The 25608-nt window shown below is 39.4% G+C and overlaps 1 protein-coding gene across 3 annotated transcripts in view; it reads left to right on the top strand.

Annotated features, from left to right (window-relative positions):
* The window catches only part of FRMD4B (FERM domain containing 4B), a 377327-nt gene that overhangs the window by 100375 nt on the left and 251344 nt on the right, over positions 1-25608 (top strand). For all 3 annotated transcript variants that reach the window (XM_021069209.1, XM_013981882.2, XM_021069208.1), the window contains exon 2: positions 17567-17694. The gene's annotated coding sequence lies outside the window, so the exon portion shown is untranslated. The remainder of the gene's footprint in view (positions 1-17566; positions 17695-25608) is intronic.

Raw genomic sequence — 25608 nt, 5'->3', positions numbered from 1 at the left:
GTATGAAAAGATATGTGGTAACTTTTCAGGGGATTATATGTACTATATCTTGATTGACGTGATAGGTGCAGGAGTGTATATGTTTGCCAAAATCCAATGAGCTGGACACTTAAAGTGGGAGTAGTTTATTGTCTGTAAATGATAACTCAAAAAAGTTGATTTAAAAAATACCCTTTTTGTGCCATATATTAGATTCCAGATATAAGTAGTATCATATGGTATTTGTTTTTTCTTTCTGATTTACTTCACTCAGTATGAGAGTCTCTAGTTCCATCCATGTGGCTGCAAATGGCATTATTTTGTTCTTTTTGATGACTGAGTAGTATGCCATTGTGTATATAGACCACATCTTCTTAATCCAATCATCTGTCAGTGGACATTTGGGTTGTTTCCATGTCTTGGCTATTGTGAATAGTGTTGCAATGAACATGCGGGTGCATGTGTCTTTTTCAAGGAAAGTTTCATCCTGATATATGCCCAAGAGTGGGATTGCTGGGTCATATGGTAGTTCTGAGTATAGTTTTCTATTGTACCTCCACACTGTTCTTCATAGTGGTTGTAGCAGCTTACATTCCCAGCAACAGTGCAAGAGGGTTCCCTTTTCTCCACACTCCCTCCAGCATTTGTTATTTGTGGACTTATTAATGATGGCCATTCTGACTGGTGTGAGGTGGTATCTTATGGTAGTTTTGATTTGCATTTCTCTAATAATTAGTGATGTTGAGCATTTTTTCATGTCTTTGTTGGCCATCTGTACATCTTCCTTGGAGAAAGGTCTATTCAGGTCTTTGCCCATTTTTCCATTGGGTTGTTGGCTTTTTTGCTGTTGAGTTGGATAAGCTGTTTGTATACCTTAGAGATTAAGCCCTTGCCAGTTGCACCATTTGAAACTATTTTCTCCTATTCTATAAGTTGTCTTTTTGTTTTCTTTTTGGTTTCCTTTGCTGTGCAAAAGCTTGTCAGTTTGAATAGCTCCTTTTCCACAGAAAAGAAAATCATGGACTTGGATAATAGACTTGTGGCTGCCAAGGAGAGGGGGAGGAAGTGGGATGGATGGGGAGTTTGGGCTTAATAGATGCAGACTATGCCTTTCAAATGGATTAGCAATGAGATCCTGCTGTATAGCACTGGGAACTATGTCTAGTCACTTATGGTGGAGCATGAAAATGTGAGAAAAAAGAATGTATACGTATATATGACTGGGTCACCATGCTGTACAGTAGGAAAAAAAATAATGAATTGGGGAAATAAAAATAAATAAATAAGTACATTTTAAAAAAAGAAAAAGAAGAAAAAAATGTTTTGTAGTATTTCTCTTGTAGGTTCATTAGTATCTCTACACTTGATTTAAGATCTTGATCCTAAATTAAGTTTTGGTATTTACTTACTGTAGGATCGTGAATCTCATACTCACATGTATAAAGTAAATATAATAACTGCAGGTGGCCAACTTTTTGGAATTGCCCTGAGAACCAAAAAGATGATGAAGTGGTAATATCACTTATTATGTGGAGTCGAATAAAAAATGATATAGGAGTTCTTGTTGTGGCTTAGCAGGTTAAGAACCCAACATAGTATCCATGAGGATGGGTGGTCCAGTCCCTGGCCTTGCTTGGTGCATTAAGGATCTGGCATTGCTGCAAGATGCAGGCATAGATTGCAGATGTGGCTCAGATTCTGTTTTGCCATGGCTATGGGGTAGGCTGTAGCTGCCACTCTGATTTGACCCCTAGACTGGGAACTTACATATGCCACAGGTGTGACCATAAAAAGGAAAACAAATTGCAAAAAAAGTTATTTAAAAAACAGAAACAGTGAGTTCCTGTTGTGGTGCGACTAAAGCGAATCCAGCTAGTATCCATGAGGATGTGGGTTTGATCCCTGGCCTCAGTCAGTGGATTGGTGATCCACTGTTGCCATGAGCTGTGGTATAGGTCACAGACGCAGCTTGGGTCCCACATTGCTGTAGCTCTGATTCAGTGCCTAGCCAGTGAACTACCATATGCCACAGATGTGGCCCTGAAAAGCAAAAAAAAAAAAAAGAAAACAACAACAACAAAAAAAACAAGAAACAGACCCACAGATTTCAAAACCAATTTTGGATTTACCATCATGGCACAGCAGAAATGAATCCAACTAGGAACCATGAGGTTTCAGGTTCAATCCCTGGCCTCGCTCAGTGGTTTAAGGATCCAGCTTTGCTATGAGCTGTGGTGTAGGTCACAGATGCTGCTCTCATCTGATGTTGCTGTGGCTGTGATGTAGGCTGGCAGCCACAGCTGTGATTGGACCCCTGGCCTGACAACTTCCATATGCCACTGGTGCAGCCCTAACAAAAAAAAAAAAAAGGAAAAACCAATTTTGTGGTTACCTTAAATGAAACCACTGAGAGGAGGGAAGAATTGGAAAGGTGGGAATAACACATACATGCTACTGTATAAAATAGATGATTAACAGGAACCTGCAGTATAGCACAGGAAAATCTACTCAATTGTTTATAATGATCTAAATGGGAAAAAAGAATGATATCTTCACATATATGACTGATTCACTTTGCTGTACACCTGAAACTAATACTACATTGTAAAGCAACTCTACTACAATAAAATTAAATTTTTAAAAAGGTGATGGAAGATGCAGAATAGAAGGACTGGAGCTTAGCTTCTCTCCTAAAAACAAAAAAATTTACAACCAAATGCTAAGCAATCTTCAACCAAATGGACCGGAAACTTTCAAAAAGGTATCCTACTCCAGAAGACAAAGAGGAGGCTACATCAAGAGGTAGGAGGGGTGATTACGTGATATAAGCAACCCCATACCTCCTGGGTGGGAAGCCCCACAGACTGGAAAGTAACTGTATCACAGAGACTCACCTATAGGAGTGAGAGTTCTAAGCCCCACATCAGACCCCCACATGTGGTGATATGGCATTGGGAGAAAGAGCCCCTGGAGCATCTGTTATTGCAGGCCAGTGGGGGTTGTGCGCAGGAGCTCCATGGGACTGGAGAAAGTGGAGACCCCATTCTTGGAAGGTACACACAGACTTTCTCATGTGCTGAGTCCCAGAGCAAAGCAGGGTCTCTGTGGGAGTCTGGGTTGGACCTGGCTATGGTTCTTGGAGTACCTTCTGGAAAACAGGTGTGAATGTGGCTTGTTGTGGGGGAAGGACATTAGAAGCAAAGCTCTTGGGAATCTTCATCAGTGTGCATTACTCCGGAGGTGGCCATTTTGGGAAAATATGGCCCCACCCATCAGCATGAGAAGCTCCAGGCCAAATAACAATCAAGGTGGGATCACAGCCCCACCCATCAGTAAACAGGCTGCCTGAAGACCCCCAGTCACACAGCCACCTCTAATCTCACTCAGAGACAAAGCCCCACCTACCAGAGGAATAGGAATCAGTTCCACCTACCAGTGGGCAGGTGTCAGTCACTCCCATCAGGAAGCCTACAGCAAGTCCCCATACCAATTTCAGCCACAAGACACCAGAAGTAAGAGAGGCTACAACTCTATTATCTGTAAAAAGGTCACCACACCAAAAACCTACAAAAAATGAAAAGACAGAGAATTATAACTTAGATGAGAGAGAAAGAAAAAAACCTCAGAAAATCAGCTAAGTGATCAGGAGATTCTCAGCCTCCAGGAAAAAGACTTTAGACTTTGATGCTAAAGATGATGCAAGACATTGGAAATAAACTAGAAGCAAAGATGGATAAATTATAGGCAACACTGACCAAAGAGATACAAGATATAAAACTTAAACAAGAAGAGATGCAAATACAATAACTGAAATAAAAAATTCACTAGAAGCAGTTAACAGCAGAATACAGGAGGCAGAAAACGAATAAGTGAGGTGAAGGACAGATTAGTGAAAATCATGGATGCAGAACAGAAAAGAGAAAGAAGATTGAAAACAAATTAAGAGAGTCTCAGAGAACTCTGAGACAACATTAAACACACCAATATTTGTATTATAGAGGTGCCAGAAGGAGAAGAGAGAGAAGGGGACAGAAAAAATATTCCAAGAGATAATAGCTGAAAACTTCCCTAACATGGGAAAGGAACCACTCACTCAAATCCAGGAAGTGCAATGACTACCATATAAAATAAACCCAAGGAGGGATACCCTGAGACACATATTAATCAAAGTGACCACAATTAAAGACAAAGAGAAAATATTGACAACAGCTAGGGAATAGAAACAAATGACATATAAGGGAACCCCAATAAGGTTATCGGCAGATTTTTCAGCAGAAACTCTGCAGGCCGGAAAGGAGTGGCATGATATACTTAACGTGATGAAAGGAAAAAACTTCAAACCAAGATTACCTTACCCAGCAAGGCTCTCATTCAGATTTGAAGGAGAAATCAATAGCTTCACAGATAAGCAAAAGCTAAGTGAATTCAGCAACACTAAACCAGCTTTACAACAAATAAAAGGAACTTCTCTAGGCAGAAAAGAAAGGCCACAACCAGAAATAAAAATTCCACAAATGACAAGGCTCACCAGTGAAGGTATGTATACAGTTAAGATATGAAATATTCCATGCACAATTATGCCAGCAAAATCAGGAATCCTGAGAACAGGTGGGTACAAATGCAGGACACTGGAGATGCACTTGCAATTAAGAGACCAACAACTTAAAACAATCTTGTATGTATGTAGACTCTTATATCAAAACTTCAGAATAACTGCAAATCAAAAACCTACAATTGATACACAAACAAATAAGAAAAATCAACTCAAATACAACACCAAAGATAGTCATCAAACCACAAGAGGAGAGAACAAGAGAAGAAGGAAAGAAAAAAAGAGCAACAAAAACAAATCCAAAGAAATTAATAAAATGGCAATAAGAACATACATATCAATAATTACCTTAAATGTTAATGGACTAAATGCCTCAACCAAAAGACAGATCGGCTGAATGTATACAAAAACAAGACCCACGTATATGCTGTCCTCGAGAGACCCATTTCACTTCTAGGGACACATACAAATTGAAAGTAGAGGATGGAAGAAAATATTCCATGTGAACGGGAATCAAAAGAAAGGTGGAATAGCAATACTCATGTTGGACAAAATAGACTTTGAAAAATGTTTAAGGGACAAGGAAGGACACTACTTAATGATCAAAGGATCAATAGAAGAAGAAGATACAACAATTTGAAATATCTATGCACCCAACATAGGTTCACCACAATATATAAGGCAACTGCTAACAACCTTAAAAGGACAAATCAATGATAACACAATCATAGTGGGGGACTTTAACACCCAACTTACAGCAATGGCAGATCATCCAGACAGAAAATCAATAAGGAAAAACAGGCCCTGAATGAAGCATTAGACCAGATGGACTTAATAGATATTTATAGGACATTCCATCCAAAAGCATCAGAATACACATTCTTCTCAAGTGCACATGGAACATTCTCTAAGATTGATCACATCCTGGGCTACAAATCAAACCTCGGTAACTTTAAGAAAATTGAAATCATATCAAGCATCTTTTCCGACTATAATGCTATATGACTGGAAACCAACAACAAGAAGAAAACTGCAAAAAGCACGAACACGTGGAGACTCAACAACATGCTACTAAACAACCAATGGATCACTGAAGAAATCAAAGAGGAAATTAAAAAATACCTAGAAGCAAATGATAACAAAGATATAACACTCCAAAACCTATGGGATGCAGCAAAAGCCATTATAAGAGGAAAGTTTATAGCAATACAAGCCCACCTCAGGAAACAAGAAAAAGCTCAAATAAACAAGCTAACTTTACATCTAAAGCAGCTAGAGGGAGAAGAACAGACAAGACCTAAAGTTAGTAGAAGGAAAGAAATCATAACAATCAGAGCAGAAATCAATGAAATAGAAGTGAAGAAAACCACAGAAAAAATCAATGAAACAAAAAGCTGGTTCTTTGAAAAGATCAACAAAATTGATAAACCCTTAGCCAGCCTTCTCAAGCAAAAAAGAGAGAGGACTCAAATCAATAAAATTAGAAATGGAAAAGGAGAAGTAACAATGGACATCACAGAAATACAAAGGATCATAAGAGACTACTCTATGCAACTATACGCCAATAAAACAGAAAACCTAGCAAAATGGAAAATTCTTAGAAAAGTACAATCTTCCAAGACTAAACCAAGATGAAATACAAAAGATGAGTGGACCAATCACAAGAACTGTAATCGAAAACGTGTTTAAAAAACTTCCAAAAAACAAAAGTCCAGGACCAGATGGCTTCACAGGCGAATTCTATCAACATTTAGAGAAGAGCTAGCACCTCTCCTTCTGAAGCTATTCCAAAAAATTGCAGAGGAAGGGATACTCCCAAACTCATTCTAGGAGGCCACCATCACCCTGATACCAAAACCAGACAAAGATGCCACAAAAAAAAAAAAAGAAAACTACAGGCCATTTTCACTGATGAACATCAATGCAAATATCCTCATCAAAATACTAGCAAACTGCATCCAACAATACGTTAAAAGGATTTTACATCATGACCAAGTGGGATTTAGCCCAGGGATGCAAGGGTTCTCCAATATCCGCAAATCCATTAGTGTGATACACCGCATTAAGAAACTGAAGAATAGGAAGTTCCCGTCGTGGCGCAGTGGTTAACGAATCCGACTAGGAACCATGAGGTTGCGGGTTCGGTCCCTGGCCTTGCTCAGTGGGTTAACGATCCGGCGTTGCCTTGAGCTGTGGTGTAGGTTGCAGACACGGCTCGGATCCCGCGTTGCTGTGGCTCTGGCGTAGGCCGGTGGCTACAGCTCCGATTGGACCCCTAGCCTGGGAACCTCCATATGCCGTGGGAGCGGCCCAAGAAACAGCAACAACAACAACAACGGCAAAAAAAAAAAAAAAAAAAAAAAAAGAAACTGAAGACTAAAAACCATATGATCCTCTCAATAGACACAGAAAAAGCCTTTGACAAAATCCAACACACATTTCTGGTAAAAACCCTTCAGAAAGTGGGTATAGAGGGAACCTTCCTCAACATAATAAAGGCCATAAGTGACAAACCCAGAGCTAAGATCATTCTCAATGGTGAAAAGCTGAAAGAATTCCTGCTGAGATCAGGAACAAACAAGGATGTCCATTCTTGCCACTACTCTTCAACATAGTTTTGGAAGTCCTAGCCACAGCAATCAGAGAAGTAAAAGAGATAAAAGGAATCCAAATTGGAAAGGAAGCAGTAAAACTATATCGCTATTTGCAGATGACATGATACTATACCTAGAGAATCCTAAAGACTCTACCAGAAAACTGTTAGAGCTCATCCATGAATTTGGGAAAGCCGCAGGATACAAAATTAGTACACGGAAATTGATGGCATTTCTATATACTAACAATGAAAGGGCAGAAAGAGAAATTAGGGAAGCAATCCCATTTAACATCACATCCAAAAGAATAAAGTACTTAGGAATAAACCTGCCTAAAAAGACAAAAGACCTCTACTCTGAAAACTATAAGACACTGATGAAAGATATCAAAGATGACACAAACAGATGGAAAGACATACCATGCTCTTGGATTGGAAGAGTCAATATTATCAAAATGACTATACTACCTAAGGCAATCTACAGATTCAATGCAATCCCTATCAAATTACCAAGGACATTTTTCACAGAACTCGAACAAAATATTTTAAAGTTTGTTTGGAAGCACAAAAGTCCCAGAATAGCCAAAGATATCCTGAAAAAGTAAAATGGAGCTGGAGGAATCAGGCTCCCAGACTTCAGACTATACTACAGAGCAACAGTCATCAAAACCATATGGCACTGGCACAAACAGAAATATAGATCAGTGGTCAGGATAGAAAGCCCAGAATTAAACCCGTGCACCTGCAGTCAACTCATCTATGACAAAGGAGGCAAGAATATACAGTGGAGAAAAGACAGTCCCTTCAATAAGTGCTGCTTGGAAAACTTGACAGCCACATGGATAAGAATGAAATTAGAACACTCCCTAACACCATACACAAAAATAAACTCAGTATGGATTAAAGACCTAGATATAAGACCAAATACTATAAAACTCTTAGAAGAAAACATAGGCCAAACACTCTCTGACGTAAATGACAGCCACATCTTCTCAGATCCACCTCTTAGGGTAATGACAGTAAAAACAAAAATTAACAAATGGGACCTAATTAAACTTAAAAGTTTCTGCACAGCAAAGGAAACCCTATCAAAATGAAAAGACAACCCACAGAATGGGAGAACATCTTTGCAAATGAATTGACTGACGAGGATTCATCTCCAAAATTTATAAACACCTCCTACAGCTCAATACCAAAAAACCAAACATCCCCATCAAAAAATGGGCAGAAGATCTAAACAGACAGTTCTCCAAAGAAGACATACAGATGGCCAAAAAACACATGAAGATATGTTCAACATCACTCATGATTAGAGAAATGCAAATCAAAACCCCTATGTGGTACCACTTTACACCAGCCAGAATGGCCATCATCCAAAAGTCTACAAACAATAAGTGCTAGAGAGGGTGTTCAGAAAAAGGAACCCTAGTACACTGTTGGTGAGATCCTAAATTGGTGCAACCACTGTGGAAAACAGTATGGCGATTCCTCAGAAAACTAAAAATAGAGCTACCATTTGATCTAGCAATCCCACTCCTGGGCATCTATCCAGAGAAAACCATACTGGCATTTGTAGCAACATCGATGGACCTAGAAATTATCATGCTAAGTGAAGTCAGCCATACAATGAGACACCAACATCAAATGCCATCACTGACATGTGGAATCTGAAAAAAGGACAGAATAAACTTCTTTGCAGAACAGATACTGACTCAGAGACTTTGAAGAACTTAGTTTCCAAAGAAGACAGTTGGGGAGTGAGGCGATGCACCAGGGGTGTGGGATGGAAATCCTATAAAATTGGATTGTGATGATAACTGTACAACTATAAATGTAATAAATTCATCTAATAATAATAAAAAGTGATAAATGTGTAGAAGTGATTGTTGAAATAGGACACTGTGCAGAGAATTGGCGCTCGCTGCCAATCTGTGGTTCACTCTGACTCAGAGTGAAATTACCTTGCAATGAGGCCCATTTAAAGTTTCAGGTCATTGATCCTCTTATCTGTGCCCCAAATGAACTCTCCCCATTTTGAACTCCGGACTGAAGCACAGAGAATCCTAGCACATTTCCTTAGCACTTTAAAAATACCTGCCTGTCTCAGTAGATATGACATACCGATCCACCCACTCAGACTCTGAGCCCGTCATTGACAACCTACACAGCTGCTCCCCTAAGTCAAGACACACTGAACGAGTCATCTTAGCTTGTCACCTAAGTTTAAGTTTCCTTTGACATCTTCGAAGAATCTTCTGTTTCCAGGGCAATGTGCTGTGTGAGAGACTAGCCTAGTTGCGAAGTGGCAATGAAGATATTCACAGAAGGAGAGATGTCTCTTCTGCAAATTAACCACTTGTCATCTGGGCAAGGAATTGAGTTTTGATTCTGAAAGGACAGGGAGCATTGAAAAGTTGTGTCAAAGTGAACAGTCACTGTCTACTGTGTGCATTGTCCTGGGCCCTGGGGCTTTAGTACTGTGTGAGCAATATCTTCCTCCTCATAGAGCTTACATTCTTGCTTATTGGGGGAGGAAACCAGCAATCAAACAATATAATTTCAGAACCATACAGGGCATAAACAGGGGTAGAGATAACATACATTCAGGTTGATACTATTTAGGATACAGTGGTCAGGGAAGGCACTGTGGGTTAAGTGGGAATGAGTGGATGGAGCCATTTCTAAGACAATCTGGAGAAACAGTGATCTAAGTAAGCAGTGGGGACAGTAAGTGAGAATGAGCTTGGCAAAGGAAGGAAGGAAAAAGGAGGCCACTCTGAGAAGTGCCCAGGGTGCAGGGACGATTGTCATGCTGTGAGGTTTGTTTTGAGAGGTGAAGGGGGATGGGGTTTACATTTTATTCTGTGAAAATTAGAAGACAATGAAGAGTTTTAAGCAAAGAGAGAAATGAACTGATACACAAATATGGCCACCTTATGAAGAAGGGATTGACTCAGAGTTAAGAGAGGAAGAGTTCACATTGTGGCTCAGCAAGTTAAGAAGCCAACTAGTGATCGTGAGGATGCAGGTTCAATCCCTGGCCTCTCTCAGTGGGTTAAGGATCTGGTGTTGCCCTAAGCTGTGTGTGGGTCACAGATGAGGCTCAGATCTGCTGCTGCTGTGGCTGTGGTGTAGGCTTGACCCGTAGCCTGGGACTTCCCTATGTTGCAGGTGTGGCCCCGCCCCCCCAAAAAAGAGGGGAAGTTGGCAAGAAGGCTGTGGAAGCAGGCTAAGGGGAAGATCGTGGAGGCTTGGACTAGGAATGGCATTGGAAGTAAGGAGAGAAGAACAAATGGAAGGGAGAGCTGCTAGGATTTGATGAATGGGAAATGGGGTGATGAAAAAAAAGAATTCATAGCTTTATGGGCTGAACAATACAGAAGTGATGGGAGTCTTTCTTAGGAGACCACCTGGCCTGATTGGCTGGGATGTTGCATTTTTTGTCCACCTTAGATAAGCAGTGACTAAATGGCTCCAAAGATTGGAACAGAAGTTCGTGTTTGTAAATATTCTGTGATGGGAACTCTGGTTGTAAAGACCATATCATCTCTCTCTGTGATCCTCTAGACATTCTAATAAGCGGGTGCTGGAAATGTCATGATCTTCTAATCACAACCTTCTTTTGTTGAAGCCTTTTTCTGCAGACACCAGTTCAGGGCAAGATCCAAACCCTCTCTGGCTTCTGTTGTTTGTTGCTGGTGTGTCACTGTTCACAACATGCTCACTGCAGGGGGAGGGTTCTGAAAAATTTACTTTTACTCTGGGAGACTTTTGGGAAGGTTGCCTGTTTTTGTTAATTATGGCTTGGGAAGTACTTTGTCAGAAATTTTGAAACCCAGAAGTCTAAAAAAATTACAAGGTATTATTAAATATGTAAGTATTGCTAATTTCTCTATGTGGTGTGAGATTTTGGCTGAGACTGGATCTTGGGGCTGTTCATTTCCATGTTTTCCATCTCATATAGAGTCATAGATCCAATTTTGCCTATTAAAAGCAAATTTTAAATTTGTTTTAAACAATCTGTTGGTTAAGCCTGTGTTGAGATCTCATTTTCTATATTCATGGAGAGGAGAGTAATAAGCTTAGCCCTGAGTAAGCTCCTTAGCTTATGAAAATCACGTTTGAGTAACAATAAGAAATGTTATCTTTTAAAATGTTTTGCATTATTTTATTTTCCATTTAAAATATAAGCTCATTCTAAAAAAAAAAAAAATTGGAATATACAAAATGAAAATCATCCAAAGCCTAATCACAAAGAAATCCATACAGAAAAAAGACTTGTGGTTGCCAGGAGGGAGGGGGAGGGAAGGAGAGGGACCAGAAGTTTGGAGTTAATAGATGCAAACTAGTTCATCTGGAGTGGATAAGCAGTGAGATTCTGCTGTTTAGCCCAGGAACTATATCTCATCAATTGTGATGGAACATGATGGAGGATAATGTGAAAAAAAGAATGTGTATATATATATATATAACTGGGTCGCTTTGCTGTTTAGCAGAAATTGACAGAACATTGTAAGTCAGGTGTAATTAAAAAATTTAAAAAAAGAAATTCATGCAATGTTAATGCTTCTCATAAAATACAAGAGCCAGAAGGGCTTGATCAGTTATCTGCAACTTCTTGTTTTGCATATGAAGCAACTGAGGCCCAGGACAGCAGAATCTAGAACCCAGGTTTCCTTCCTAACAGTTTTGAGCTGCTTCCCTGATTGTTTTAATGGCTCATAAGTACTTCATGAGACTCTTGGGGTCTCAGCAGAGGCACAAGGGTCTTCTACACCCTCTCCTTGAGTAAAGGGCCTGTGATACATCTTGACCTTAAGCCGACATGTGGCTCCATCTGCCCCCTGGTGCTCAGGAGGTGCATGATCTTTTCTTCTTTGTGTCCCTTCCTTTGTGGGTTTTTGTTGGTTGGTTTGTTTTATTTTTTGTTTCTGCTTTTTAGGTCCGCACATGCAGCATATGCAGGTTCCCAGGCTATGGGTCGAATCAGAGCTATAGCTGTCGGCCTACACCAGAGCCACAGCAACACTACATCCGAGCCGCATCTGCGACCTACACCGCAACTCAGGGCAATGCCGGATCCTTAACCCAGTGAGCTAGGCCAGGGATCAAACCCGCAACCTCATGGTTCCTAGTCGGATTCGTTTCCGCTGCGCCACGACGGGAACTCCCCCTTTGTGGTTTTTAAATAAGGATGACATTAAATTGCCTTGACCTAGGTGAGTGTTTCCCGAAGGGTGTTTGGGGACCACCTGCATCAGAATTATCAAGGGTGTGAGTTGAGAATGAAGACTCCTGTGCCCCCACCCAGGTTTGTGGAATCACAGCCTCTAGGGTTGGAACTGGGAATCTCACTTCTTAAACTCAAATCCATTGAAAAATTATAGTTTGTCAGTAGGGGTAAAAGTAGTTATATTTATTCATTCAAATTGTCTAATCTATTATGGATAGATAGGTAGATAGATCAATAGGTAGATGTTTGTAAATGGATAAAAAGTGTCTGACTCCTTCCATGCAGAGTAACTATTAATGGTTTTTTCTTAGGCATAAAAATGAGATGAGTTGGAGAGTGGAGCTTTCATTGTTCTAAGATACTTCTAAGCTGGTAAAACCATTTTAGAAAATAATTTATTAGAAATTAAGTCAAACTTGTGCATATCCTACAAGCCAATCATTCGAGTACTTTTTTTTTCTTTTTAGGGCCACACCTCAGGCATATGATAGTTCCCAAGTTAGGGACTGAATCTGAGCTGCAGCTGCCAGCCTAGGCCACAGCCACAGCAATGAGGGATCTGAGCCATGTCTGTAACCTGCACCACAGCTCACAGCAATGCTGGATCCTTAACCCATTGAGCAATGCCAGGGATTGAACCTGAATCCTCATGCATACTAGTCGGGTTCGTTTCCACTGAGCCACAATGGGAAGTCCAGTTCTTTTATTTAAAGATATTCATCTTTTCATACAAATAGCCCATAAATAAAGCCAGCGCTTTCATATGATGCTGAAAGAAAATTTTATCTATTACAACTTTGGAGAAAAAACTGACCATATTGATGATGCCCTGGGATGGTGGGTGTTACTTTGCTTAAGGATTTTCTTAAGGGATTTTCAGTGTTAATTTTTACCACACACAGTTTTCATTTTGAGCTGTCTTTAGAAACAACTGCTATATAAGATGCACTTTTACTACATATATCCCCCCTTGATGTTTGAAAATACATATATATTTTCAAGACTCTGAGAATCCTACAGTAAAGAAACCTGACTGACATAGTTTAAATCAGGAGTTGGCAAGCTGTCTCTGTGAAGGGCCAGATAGTAAATACTTTTAGCCTTGTGTCTGTCATGATGATTCAGCTGTGCAGTTGTCGTTTCATAGCAACCATAGACAATCCATAAATGAATGAATGTGGCTGTGTCCATAAAACTTTATTTACATAATCAGGCCTGAGCAGGCTAGATCTGGTTTCTAGGCAGTAGTCTTCTGACCTCTGGCTTAGACCATCATGACTTATATTTATGTCATGATGGCCATTCCTGCCTTTAAAAAACACACACACACACACACACACACACAAAACCCAACCTGGAGACTTGAATTCCTGAATTCAATAGAGGGCTTCATCTCTTCATGAATGACACTCAAGGTGAATGACATGTAGCAAGTTGTCACTTTTCTAATGTCTGGATGCTCATTGCTGTGGCACCAGCACTAATTACTTAGTGGGTGCGATGCGCTGAATTGTGGCTTCCCCAGAATTCTTATACTGAAGTTCTAACCCCTAGCACCTCAGACTGTGACTATACAGAGAGATAAGGGCCTCTGAGGGGGTGATTAAATTAAAGAGGCTGGTAGGGTAGGCCCCAATCCAATCTGACCTGTGTCCTTACAAGAAGAGGAGATTTGGCCATGGAAGGAGACATCAGGGATGTGCAGGTACAGAGAAAAGACCATGTGAAGAGGCAGCAAGAGTGTAGCCATCTGCACGCCTAGGAGAGAGGCTTTAGGAGAAATGGACATGCCAGCACCTTGATCTTCAACTTGCAGCCTCCAGAACTGTGAGAAAAATAAATTTCCATGTTTAAGGCACCCTGTCTGTAGTATTTTGTTGTTTATGGCAGGTTTAACAAACTAATATATGGGGTGATTGTAACTCATCCATCCTAAGTCGTTGAGACTATGCACTTCTTTGCTTCTCATCAGGTACCTAATGTCACAAGTGTCTTTCACTAGATTTTATGGGTGAACTTATATGATATACACTAATTGCATTTACACATTTGATATGTATGAAGATCTTAAAACACATCCATCATGCATGTCATTGTAGGAGTTCCCGTCGTGGCTCAGTGGTTAGCGAATCCAACTAGGAACCATGAGGTGTGGGTTTGATCCCTGGCCTTGCTCAGTGGGTTAAGGATCTGGCGTTGCCGTGAGCTGTGGTGTAGGTTACAGACGCGGCTTGGATCCTATGTTGCTGTGGCTGTGGCATAGGCCAGCGGCTACAGCTCCGATTTGACCCCTAGCCTGGGAACCTCCAAATGCCACGGTAGTGACCCAAAAAATTGCAAAAAGACAAAAAAAAAGAAAAAAGAGTCATTGTAGAATGTATTGCCATAATGCTCTTAGTGCCATAATGCTCTTAGCTCACCTTTCCCCTCTTCCTTTCTTAATTCTCCTTCCAAATACTTTGTATTCTGTGTCTGTTCCTGGGCTATGGATTTTCAAATAGGTGCACATTTCCTTGACTTACAGTGCTGTTTTCATAGACTGGATGTCAGTGAGCCTGGGACCATGTAGTCAGAGAACTTACTAGCTGTGTGTAACCTCAGACAAGGTATCACATTTCCCTGATACCATTTCCTCATCTTCATGATATAATAATGCCAATATTATATGCAGAGTTTCTAATGCCTTAGGAGCAATGTAAGTGATGTGCTCAGCTATGGCTTATGGTGGGCAGTCAGTATTGGTAGTTTTCTAGGCAAGCAGAACCTGCCTCTTCAGTTCTCTTTTTTATGTCCTTGTGATCTGAGCAGACATAAGCTTTGCAAAAGAAGTAAAGACTAAAAGAGGTAAAGGACTTAACTAATTCCTCAAACGTGATGCTGAATGCCGCTTATTAAATCATTATTTATAAGGCTTAACCCCTCAAGGAACTTTTGTTACCTGGTGGACCCATGACAGTTGTGGAGAGATTCAATAAAGCAGAAAATAAACTAAGTCATTCCCTGTGTACAGTCTTTTGCAAATCACTTTCTCTCTCTCTCAGGCTTGTTTATCTAATCTATAAAGTAGGGGCTTGGACTGCAATGTATCTCTAGTATATTCTTTCTAAGCCCAATATTTTACCTAAAAGTCACGGGGACCAAGGGGATGACTGGGTGTAAGAGATCTTCATCCAGACTTAACGTGACCCAAACCATTACCCCATCCCATGACTATACTCTATCAACATTAGAATTCACTGTTTAGATTTAATGCAGTTAGCATTTTTTTTTCTTTTCACAGCTGTACCCGAGGCATATGGAAGTTCCAAGGCTAGGGGTCAAATCAAAGCTGCAGCTGCAGGCCTATTGCCACAGCCACAGCAATGCTGGCTACATTTGCAACCTATGCTGCAGCTTGTGGCAACACCAGATCCTTAACCCACTGAGTGAGGCCAGGGATAGAACCTGCATCCTCACAGAGACTAGTCAGGTTTTTAACCCTTTGAGCTATAATGGGATCACCATAATGTAGTTAGCATTTTAATGTTTAATTTTAAACACCTAACATAAAATTAGCTCTAATTAGCTTGAAGAGCTATTTTCTTCCTAAAAGGATGCTGAAAAATATTGCCTATAAGAAAGTCCCAACCTACACCATGCTCTCATTGTAAATGTGTTTTTGGAATATATAGTTCCATACCTGAGTCCAAACTCATACTTCTCACTGCATGACAGATTAGTAAGTCAGTCAAAAGACAAGCTGTGGGGGCAAGGAATAGGGACTTTATTCAGGAAGCCAGCGGTTGGAGAAGATCGTGGACTAGGGTCCCAAAGAACCATCTTACCTGCATCAGAATTCAGGCTTTTTTTATACGAACAGGGGAGGGAGTGTGATAGGCTGTTACAAACTTCTTGGTGTCACAGTCTTTGCTCTTGCAGCCGTCTGCATAGATCTAGTCAGAATGTTCCTATAAGCCTCACCACAAACGTTATTCTTTGTTCTGTAACTTTTTATCTCTTTACGAATTGAAAAGTGTTATATCTTTGAAGGTCAGAGCCTTGGGATTTTAGGCTACAGGTGATATTTTTAGTTAGTTTCTTTGGCCACACCTGAGGCATGTGGAAGTTCCTGGGCCAGGGATCAAACCCCTGCCACAGCAGTGACCCAAGGCACTGCAGTGATAATGCCAGATCTTTAACCTGCTGCACCACAAGGGAATTCCAGGACAACATTCTTTTGCAAAAGAAGCAGAGCCAGCCTGACTAAGCACAAGCAACAGAGCACAAGGGTTAGATCTAACGGGATAGATCCAATATGGATTCAGGTTTGTCTTTCTCTGTTAAGAGTTCCTGTTAGAAACAATGGATTTGTCATCTGGCAGCAGTAAGGATCGAGGGGGCAAAGGTGCTTGTGAAGGAATCATACCAAGTGCTTTTTGCTTCCTGCTGTTGTCTTCTACCTCACACCTGCATCCACCTCTAAGAGGAGAGGATCAGATGGCATGGGATGGGACTATATCGGTGATGGTGCAGCTGTAGAGTTTCTTTTAACCACAAGGCAGAACAATGAACACACATCTGCCGCCTCTACCCTCCTTTTCTTGTCCTGCTGTGTGTGAAACAGTTTGAACCCACAGTTGACAAAGGAGAAGTGTGTTTTCTGACCTAAGGAGAGTTTCTGAGAAAAAGCTATTTCCTTTTCTGCTATAGAGAGAATGACAAATACATATAGATGAATGTATCTTATGGTGCAATACACACACACTAAATTTCATCAGTATTCGTGACATATGCTTCATTCTCTCCACATCTATTAAAAATAAGATTCCGAAGAGCCATTCTGGTTTCAGTAATTCTGAAACACAATTCTGAGGTGGTGTTTTATTGAGTTCTTCTGCTCTGACAGCCCTGATTTTACAACTGACTGTAGGTAACTTTTAGTGCCTCACAATCTCTACAGAGAAAGAAACCTAACAGTTGATATTCAAGGAAATGCCTTACATAAGAAGCCAAATCAGTATCAAATCTTTGATTATTAAGGAGGTTAGCCTCTTTTTTTTGTATTTTGAGACAGATCTATTCTAAATCTCATCTAATTAGGTGAATTTCAAAAACTGTGATTACAACCGGGAGAACTAGAAATAAATTAGAAGTGTCACTAATTTGAGGTTTCTAGTTCTTTCCTATGTGCCTACAGAAATCAAGGAACATCCTCCCTTCCGTGTTACAGGTTTTAACAAGAAATCCAGAGGAAAGAATGTGTGAAGGAAAAAGATGACATCTGTGCCTGGCAAACAGAATCCAAAAGTTATTACAGTGAAAACAAAAGGAAGGAAAGACAGTACTTACTAGTTCAAGGTAAGTGGATGTCTCTGCAAATGCTGAGCTCTGATACATTAGAACAGGAAAGTAAGTTTATGCATGTTTGTGTGCGAGTAGAGTTGGCATGTCAAGTGGGGATAGGATATGATATATATGATATGATCAAAACATTTATGTTATGAGCAATGAGGAAGAAAATCAGTAAATACAGTTGGTCCCTTACTCTCCCATAAAAGCTAAGTACCCAAAAGTTAAATAATCAATTACGTTTTACAAAGGGTTCTCAGAAATAAAAACAAACCAAAAATAACAATGCTCTAACTCTTCTTTGCCATAGACACATTTCCTACAGTATATCTCCAACATTTTATTTGCATGTTTGTAAAAATTTTTTTATTCGCAGTTGAACATTTGACCAGCTTAAGTTCAGTGGACAACTGAGCAATGCTAAATGATTATTTTTATACATGCAAGGATTTTCTTCCCTTGTTTAGTTGTAGTAAAGATATATCTTTTATATCAATGCTTTGGGATTTGTTTCCATTGTTATTGCTCTTTAGAATACAGTAAGGGGGAAAATGAAATATTCCAGTGGTTGCTATGGCCTTGCCATAACAATAACAGTGCAATAGAAACCAAATGCAGTGTGTAGGTAGCACTCCCATATGATCACTCAAGATTTTTCTGCATTTGCTGACCTCAGTGATTCATATTTGATAGGCAAAGGTGATTTGAGGGGTATTGATGTAAATATGTAAAAAATAAGAATTGTGGAGTTCCCGTCGTGGCGCAGTGGTTAACGAATCTGACTAGGAACCACGAGGTTGCAGGTTCGGTCCCTGCCCTTGCTCAGTGGGTTAACAATCCAGCGTTACCCTGAGCTGTGGTGTAGGTTGCAGACGTGGCTTGGATCCCACATTGCTGTGGCTCTGGCATGGGCTGGTGGCTACAGCTCCGATTCGACCCCTAGCCTGGGAACCTCCATATGCCGTGAGAGCAGCCCGAGAAATGGCAAAAAAAAAAAAAAAAAAAAAAAAAAGAATTGTGCATTAGTAGAATGTATATCAGTTAAAAACAGCATTTTCCCAGTTTTCTCTTGATGCTTCTCTTGTGAAGTAAATGGCGGGACTACACTTCCTGTGTGCTAGCCACTGCTGGAAAAGACTAGTGTGTGGCCATCAAGGACATGGACTGTGATGAAAATCATTAATCTTTCTTTGCCTCATTGTCCTTGAGTAGAGGAGGATGAGTAGATGAACTGAGTTAATATATGCACAGCACTTGGACAAAGGTCCAGTATGTAAAGAGAGTTTAATAATTATTAGCTGATTTCTTTTCATTGAGTAACATGTACTTTGGGGTGGACATTTCGGTTGTTTGCTTTGGGGCAGGCAGAGGTGTGGAAAAACCCCAAAGACGTCATGGAAGTGGAGGGTGATATGTCTAACCTTGGGCATATTTGCCCTCTGTGAGAGTCTCTCGTTGGAACTGCCCAGGCATCAGGCAGAGATACAAGGAAGTTACAGGGAAGTTGAGGTCATTTCTCAAATTTTTACTAATTTAGGAACTTTGAGAATATTGGAGAATATAGGCTTAAATGATGTAGGATCTTTTTACATCACAAATTGACTCAGCTCAGGCTGTTTGCTGTAACCTATAAGGCTTGGTGTGACCTGGTGCTACCTGTTCTCCCAAGCCTCACCCCTTAGTTCTTCATGCGCACTCTTACCTCCTTCCTGACCCTCTAAATCACACCAGCTCTTTTCCACTTGAAGCCTTTGCACACACTCCCCAATGCAACCTGAGGGGGCGCTCTCTCTCTCAGCACATGACTCCTGGCCTTTTCCTTCAATCTCAGATTGGAGTTTCTCTGTCTTCTCTGCTCAGAAAGGTCCCTTTGTGATGTTGTCTTCCAAAGATATCATTTGTACTGACTTTGTCACCACACTGACTGTGAGAACTTTTTTTTGTCCGTATTCTTGCCACAAAGAGCGTTCAAATTGTTTTTCATCCTTGCCAGTTTAACTGATGATAAATGTGGTGATTTAAGTTGGTATAAGGGAAGAGGCAGAGTTATTCCATGAGGGCCAGGTTAATCATTCATTACCTCACCTTAAGAGCCTGTTTCCTTTGTAGCACTCATCATTACCAGGAATTACTGTCTTTATTTTGCTCTTTCCTTATTTTTCACTTGCTTTTTTTCACTTGTAAGTTAAAAAGTGGATAAGTTCTGTGAGGCCTGGGGTGGTGTTTGCCTTTTCACAGTTATATTCTGGGTTCCAGGCCCAGAAACTGCAGTATTGGAAGTGCTATAAAAACATTTGGAGAGTGAAAGAACGAATGAGAAAACAGGCTCCCTGCCCTCAGGAACACAGGTCTCATCAATGAAATAGAGAATTGCTTTGTGTTATTGGTTCAGAAAGAGAGTGAGGATGGAATCAGTGGGTCTCAAAAAATTAGACTCATGTAGGCAGGATCAATATTCTAATCCTTAACAACCAGTCAGCAAAAATAAAGGTCAGTTGGAACAGGCATTGGCTGTAGTGCTGGGCAGGGTGTTAACCCTCAGTTGCTGGATTGTGGGGAGGTGGGTAGGATTCAGAGATGGGACTCAGGATAGTGATCTATTGCCAGCCATTGTGGAGGAATTGTCAGTATTTAAACATCGAATGCAGGCGCATGTGTGTATTCCTACTAAATATCAGCCCTGATTATAGAAAAAAGTCGTACCCCTTCTGGTACTGGAACCCATTCTCTGCCTTTATCTGGAGGATCTGACATCCTCATACTTCACCTCCGAGTGCCCTCTGCACTCATGACACACCCGTACGTCCTTTCTTGTACATACTTAATTTAGTTATTTATTTATTGGCCACACCTGCAATGTACCAAAGTTCCCCCGCAAGGGATCAAACCCGCGCCATAGCAGTGACCCCAAGCTACAGCAGTGACAATGCCAGATCCTAGACCCACTGAGCCACCAGGGAACTCCACGTTATGCATTCTTTAAATAAGCAAACTTATCACCTGTCAGACTGGCAAGGATGAAAGAAATTCCAAATACTCCTTGTGGGAAAGATGTGGACAAAAAGGCTCTTATCACTGTTGATGAGAATGTCAGTAGGGGTGATATTTTTGGCAGCTAAGTTGGCAGTTTCTATCAAATTGTTAAATGCACATTTCTATTGACCAAATAATAGAACTTCTGGGAGTTCATCTTCCAAACTGGTACAAATACAAAATGATGTAGGTACAAGTATGTCCACTCTAGCACTATTTTAATAGCAAAAGTATGGCAGCAGTTTATATGTCTATTAATAGAGGGTAGTAAAGAAATAATGGTACTTCCATCTACTAGAATGATGTGGCTTTTAAAAAGTGTTAGGGTAGATATCTAAAATGTATTAAGTAAAATGGGGAAAAAAGCTGCTAAAATTGTGTATACTCTAATATTGTTTGTTAAAAGCAAATGACCACAACCAAAGTGTCCATCAGCAGATGAATGGATAAGCAAAATTTGGTATACAATGGAATATCATGTAGCCATTAAAAAGGATGAAGTTCTAATGCATGCTAAAACATGGATAAACCTTGTAAACATTATGCTGTGTGACGCAAAGGGACAAATATTGAATGATTCCACTTATATGAAACATGAAGAATAGCAAATTCATAGAGATAGGAGAAGATTGGTGATTACGTGGAGCTGGGTGAGGGAAAGATGGCAAGTGAATGATTCACGGGTCCTGTTTGGAGTGATGAAAAGGTAGTGGTGATTATCACACAACGGTGTGAATGTCATTAATGCCACTGAATTGTACACTTAAAACTGATTGAAATGGCAGGTTTTATGCCATAGATATTGTGCCACAATTTTAAAAAACTTTAAAGAAGGAGCAAATGAACAGACAAAAAATAAAAAGAGGAAAACACATGCATGCATGCGTGCCCACGCACACCATCTAGTCTGGAAAGACGTGTTCGGATTGTTGAGGGTGGTTATGTCTAACAGATGGAATTCAAGGAAGAACAGAAGAAAATTTTGTCCTGTGTACTGTTCTATTTTTGGCATTTTTCACAGTAAGCATCTATTTTGTAATTTCTTTAATTGAAGGGTTTTTTAAAAGTCGACCCGACCTGTGGTAAAACCTTGGAGTTGGTACAATTTTCTAGCTTATATAACTGAAACAATCCTAAAGGTCTGTTTGCAGTTGAACTTGCTTGCATCTAATATCCTGTGCAATATTTAACCTAGGGTGAGAGTTTAATTATGGTTTAAAACACGGAATGGTTTTCCTTCCCGAGATTAAATTACATCTTGTAGAAAAACAGGCTCTCAAATTTAGAAAGAATTTGGTCTTCTGTTCCCTCAATGAGGACTGACTCTTCTATCTAGTAATTTACTGTAAAGCAAGATGCTTCTATTTGTAGTTTTACATCCCTTTCTTTGATATTTAAGGCATGTTGGCTATTTAAAAAAAAAAAAAAAAAAAAAAAAAAAAAAAAAAAAGATCCTCAAGCTCAGAACACCTGAAAGTTTTTATGCAGACTAAGAGATTTTTAAAAACCTTAATAAATTGTTGCAGAAAATACCACTTTAATGAGTCACCCATTGTATCAAAAGTTTAAACCCTATAATGGGATCATAAATTGGTGTCAGTAAAGAGAAAATATGGAAGGAGGCACTTACCAGGCTACTAATGTTTGTTACCTCAAAGAGATTCTCTGATGGATGACATCAGATGAAAGAGTATTTATTTTTCTTTATATGCCGGTGTGGTATTGAATTGTTATCATTAAGACCCTTCCTTTCTTTTTAAAATTTTATTTATTTATTTTTTCTACCGTACAGCATGGGGACCAAGTTATACATCATGTATACATAATTTTTCTGCCCATTGTCATGTTGCGATGTAAGTATCTAGACATAGTTCTCAGTGCTACACAGCAGGATCTCATCGTAAATACATTCCAAGAGCAATAGTTTTCATCGTTAACCCCAGGCTCCGATTCCCCCCCCCCCGCCCCCCGGCAACCACAGTCTATTCTCCAAGTCCATGATTTTAAGGCCTTTTCTTAATCACTTTATTAAGGTATAACTGACCTATAATAAACTGCATATATTTAAAGTGTAAAATTTGAGAAAGTATTTTTTGTAACTGTATGAGGAGATGGATCTTACCTAATCTCATTTGGTAATTATTTCCCAGTATATGTATGTCAAGTCATTGTGCACCACATCTTAAACTTACCCAGAGCTGTATACCAGTTCTATCTCAATAAACCAAAGAGAGATGGAAAGATGGTAGAATGATGAAATGGACAAGATACTTTCAAATATAATTAAGACAGAGGATTATCAGATAACTACAACTGTCTTGCTTTGTCCTGAATGTTCAGCACCACTTAGGCAATAAAATAAAGGAACAGATCAGAACTAAGAAGCCCCCAAAATTAAAAATTTAAAAATTAAGTGTACAACTTGATGTTTTGACCTACACATATACCCATGAAACCATCACTTTAATCAAGATAATGAAAATTTCCATACTCCTTTGTAATTCCACCTTCCTACCCCACCCAGCGCCTGTCTTGCCCCAACAACCACTGATGTTGTTTCTGTCATTTTGCAATATTTTGCATTTCCTATAATTTCATATAAGTGAAATCATGTAGTACATAATCCTTTTGTCTGGCATCTTTCACTCAGCATAATTATTTTGAGATACGTCCGTGTTATAATGAGTATGATATTTCATTCTTTTTTTTTTTTTTTTTTTTTTTTTTTGTCTTTTTAGGGCTACACACTTGGCCTATGGAAATTCCCAGGCTAGGGGTCAAATTGGATGTGTAGCCACCGGGCTATACCACAGCCACAGCAATACCAGATCTGAGGTGCATCTGTGACCTACACCGCAGTTCACAGCAATGCTGGACCGTTACCCAATGAGTGAAGACAGGGATTGAACAAGCATCCTCATGGATGCTAGTCGAGTTCATTACCACTGAGCAACAACGGGAACTCCTCATTCCTTTTTATTGTTGAGTTGTATTCCATTATATGAATAAACCCCCATGGTTTATTTATTCACTATTGATGGACATATGAGTTGTTTGTAGGTTTTTACTGTTACAAATACTGCTACTATGATCGTTCATGTACAAGTCTTTGTATGGACGTATGCTTTCATTTCTTTTGGGTTAACACTCATAAGATGGAATACCTGGATCATATGGTTGATACATGTTTAACATTTTAACAAATTGCCCAACTGTTTTCCAAAGTGGTTGTACCATTGTACATCCCCTCCTGCACTGTGAGTACTTGGTATGATCAATCTTTTTCCATTTTACCTATTTCAATAAATATGCAGTAGTAACTCACCATGGTTTCAACTTGTATTTCCCTAATGACAAATGATGTTGAGCATCTTTTCATGTTCTCACTTGCCATGTTCGTCTTTTGTGCATTTCCCCAAGTTGGTTTGCTTTCCTAATAAGTTTTGAGAGTTCTTTTGTGTATTCTGGATACAAGTCCTTTATTAGGAATATACTTTGCTAAGGTTTACTCCCAATTTCTAGTTGTTGTTTTTTTTTCTTCTCAACAGTGTCTGTCAAAGAGCAGATGTTTTTAATGTGTGTGACTTGTAATTTGAATTATTACAGTGAGGGACATTTAAAGATATTTGTGAGCCCTAGGAATTTTTACACTTAGATAATTACTCCACATAGTATCAAGCATAATAAAATGCACAGGTATCCCACATAATAAATAATTTATTACTCTGTACATTGTTTAAAGACTCTATAATTTTGGAGTTCCTGCTGTGGCACAGTGGGTTAAGAATTTGACTGCAGCTGCTCAGGTGCTGTGGAGGTACAAGTTCTTTTCCCAGTCAGGCCCAGTGGGTTAAAGGAGCTGGCTGCAGCATAGGTTACAGCTGTGGCTTGGATTCTTTCCCTAGTCTCTGAACTTCATAAGCTGAGGGTGCAGCCATATAATAAAATAAAATAAAAAACAACAACTATAATTTTTCTTTTGAAATTGTTATAAGAAATTCATTTTATTATTTGCTATAAATTTTCAGAACTTATCATACATTCTTGTTGATTCATGCCAAGTAAAAAAAAATCAAACCTAAAAATTATTTTTAAAAATAATGCAATCTGTGAATACTATGACATCATGTAATGAGTGGGGAACATGTTAGCTCCTGTAGATATGAAGTTAAATATTTATTACTTTAGATTGGGTAGTTTTCTTTTCATATTTAAAAGCCAGTATGTTTGTTTGCATGTTTTTTAGTTCTTAGAATAATTATTCTAGGTGTCTGGAAATATGTGTAGTTTCTAGACTTGGGTTAAAACAGTCTGGTTAAAATACATTTGAAGAAAAGTAAAATAATTAATACATTTTTAAAGAAACACAAATAATTTAAACATTTTCCCAGGTATGTAACAGATAATCATTAGGTGTGAGTAATAGGATTTGAAGCAGATTCTTGAAGCCTGACTGGCATTTAGAACACTAAATAGTGAGGAATTTGCTGTGTTTCTGCTGGTACCTGAATTTCCTGCAGAAGTTAAGATTAAAACAAACAAAGAGACTCCCCTGAGGCTCTGAATCTTACAAAATGTTGGCTCTTATTTTTAAAATTTCTTATTTTTAAAATCTGTTTCAAAATTAATGCCTGAGTTTTTGTAAAAATGCACAAATAGTAAAAGTATTTTGTGATGTTGAAAATTAAAAGCTCTCATTATCCATGCCTCAAAGTTAACTGGAAACACTTTTTAAATTAAAACAAATTAACAACAGACACACACATATCCTTTTTTTCCCCTTTCAAAGCAAGGAGTAACTTTAAAACCATCAAAAATGTGGAGTTCCCGTTGTGGCTCAGGGGTAATGAATCTGACTAGTATCCATGAGGATGTGGGTTCGATTCCTGG

This window comes from Sus scrofa, chromosome 13, assembly GCF_000003025.6.
Source record: "Sus scrofa isolate TJ Tabasco breed Duroc chromosome 13, Sscrofa11.1, whole genome shotgun sequence".
Classification (NCBI taxonomy): domain Eukaryota; kingdom Metazoa; phylum Chordata; class Mammalia; order Artiodactyla; family Suidae; genus Sus; species Sus scrofa.
This window is presented reverse-complemented; position numbering and strand designations above follow the sequence as displayed.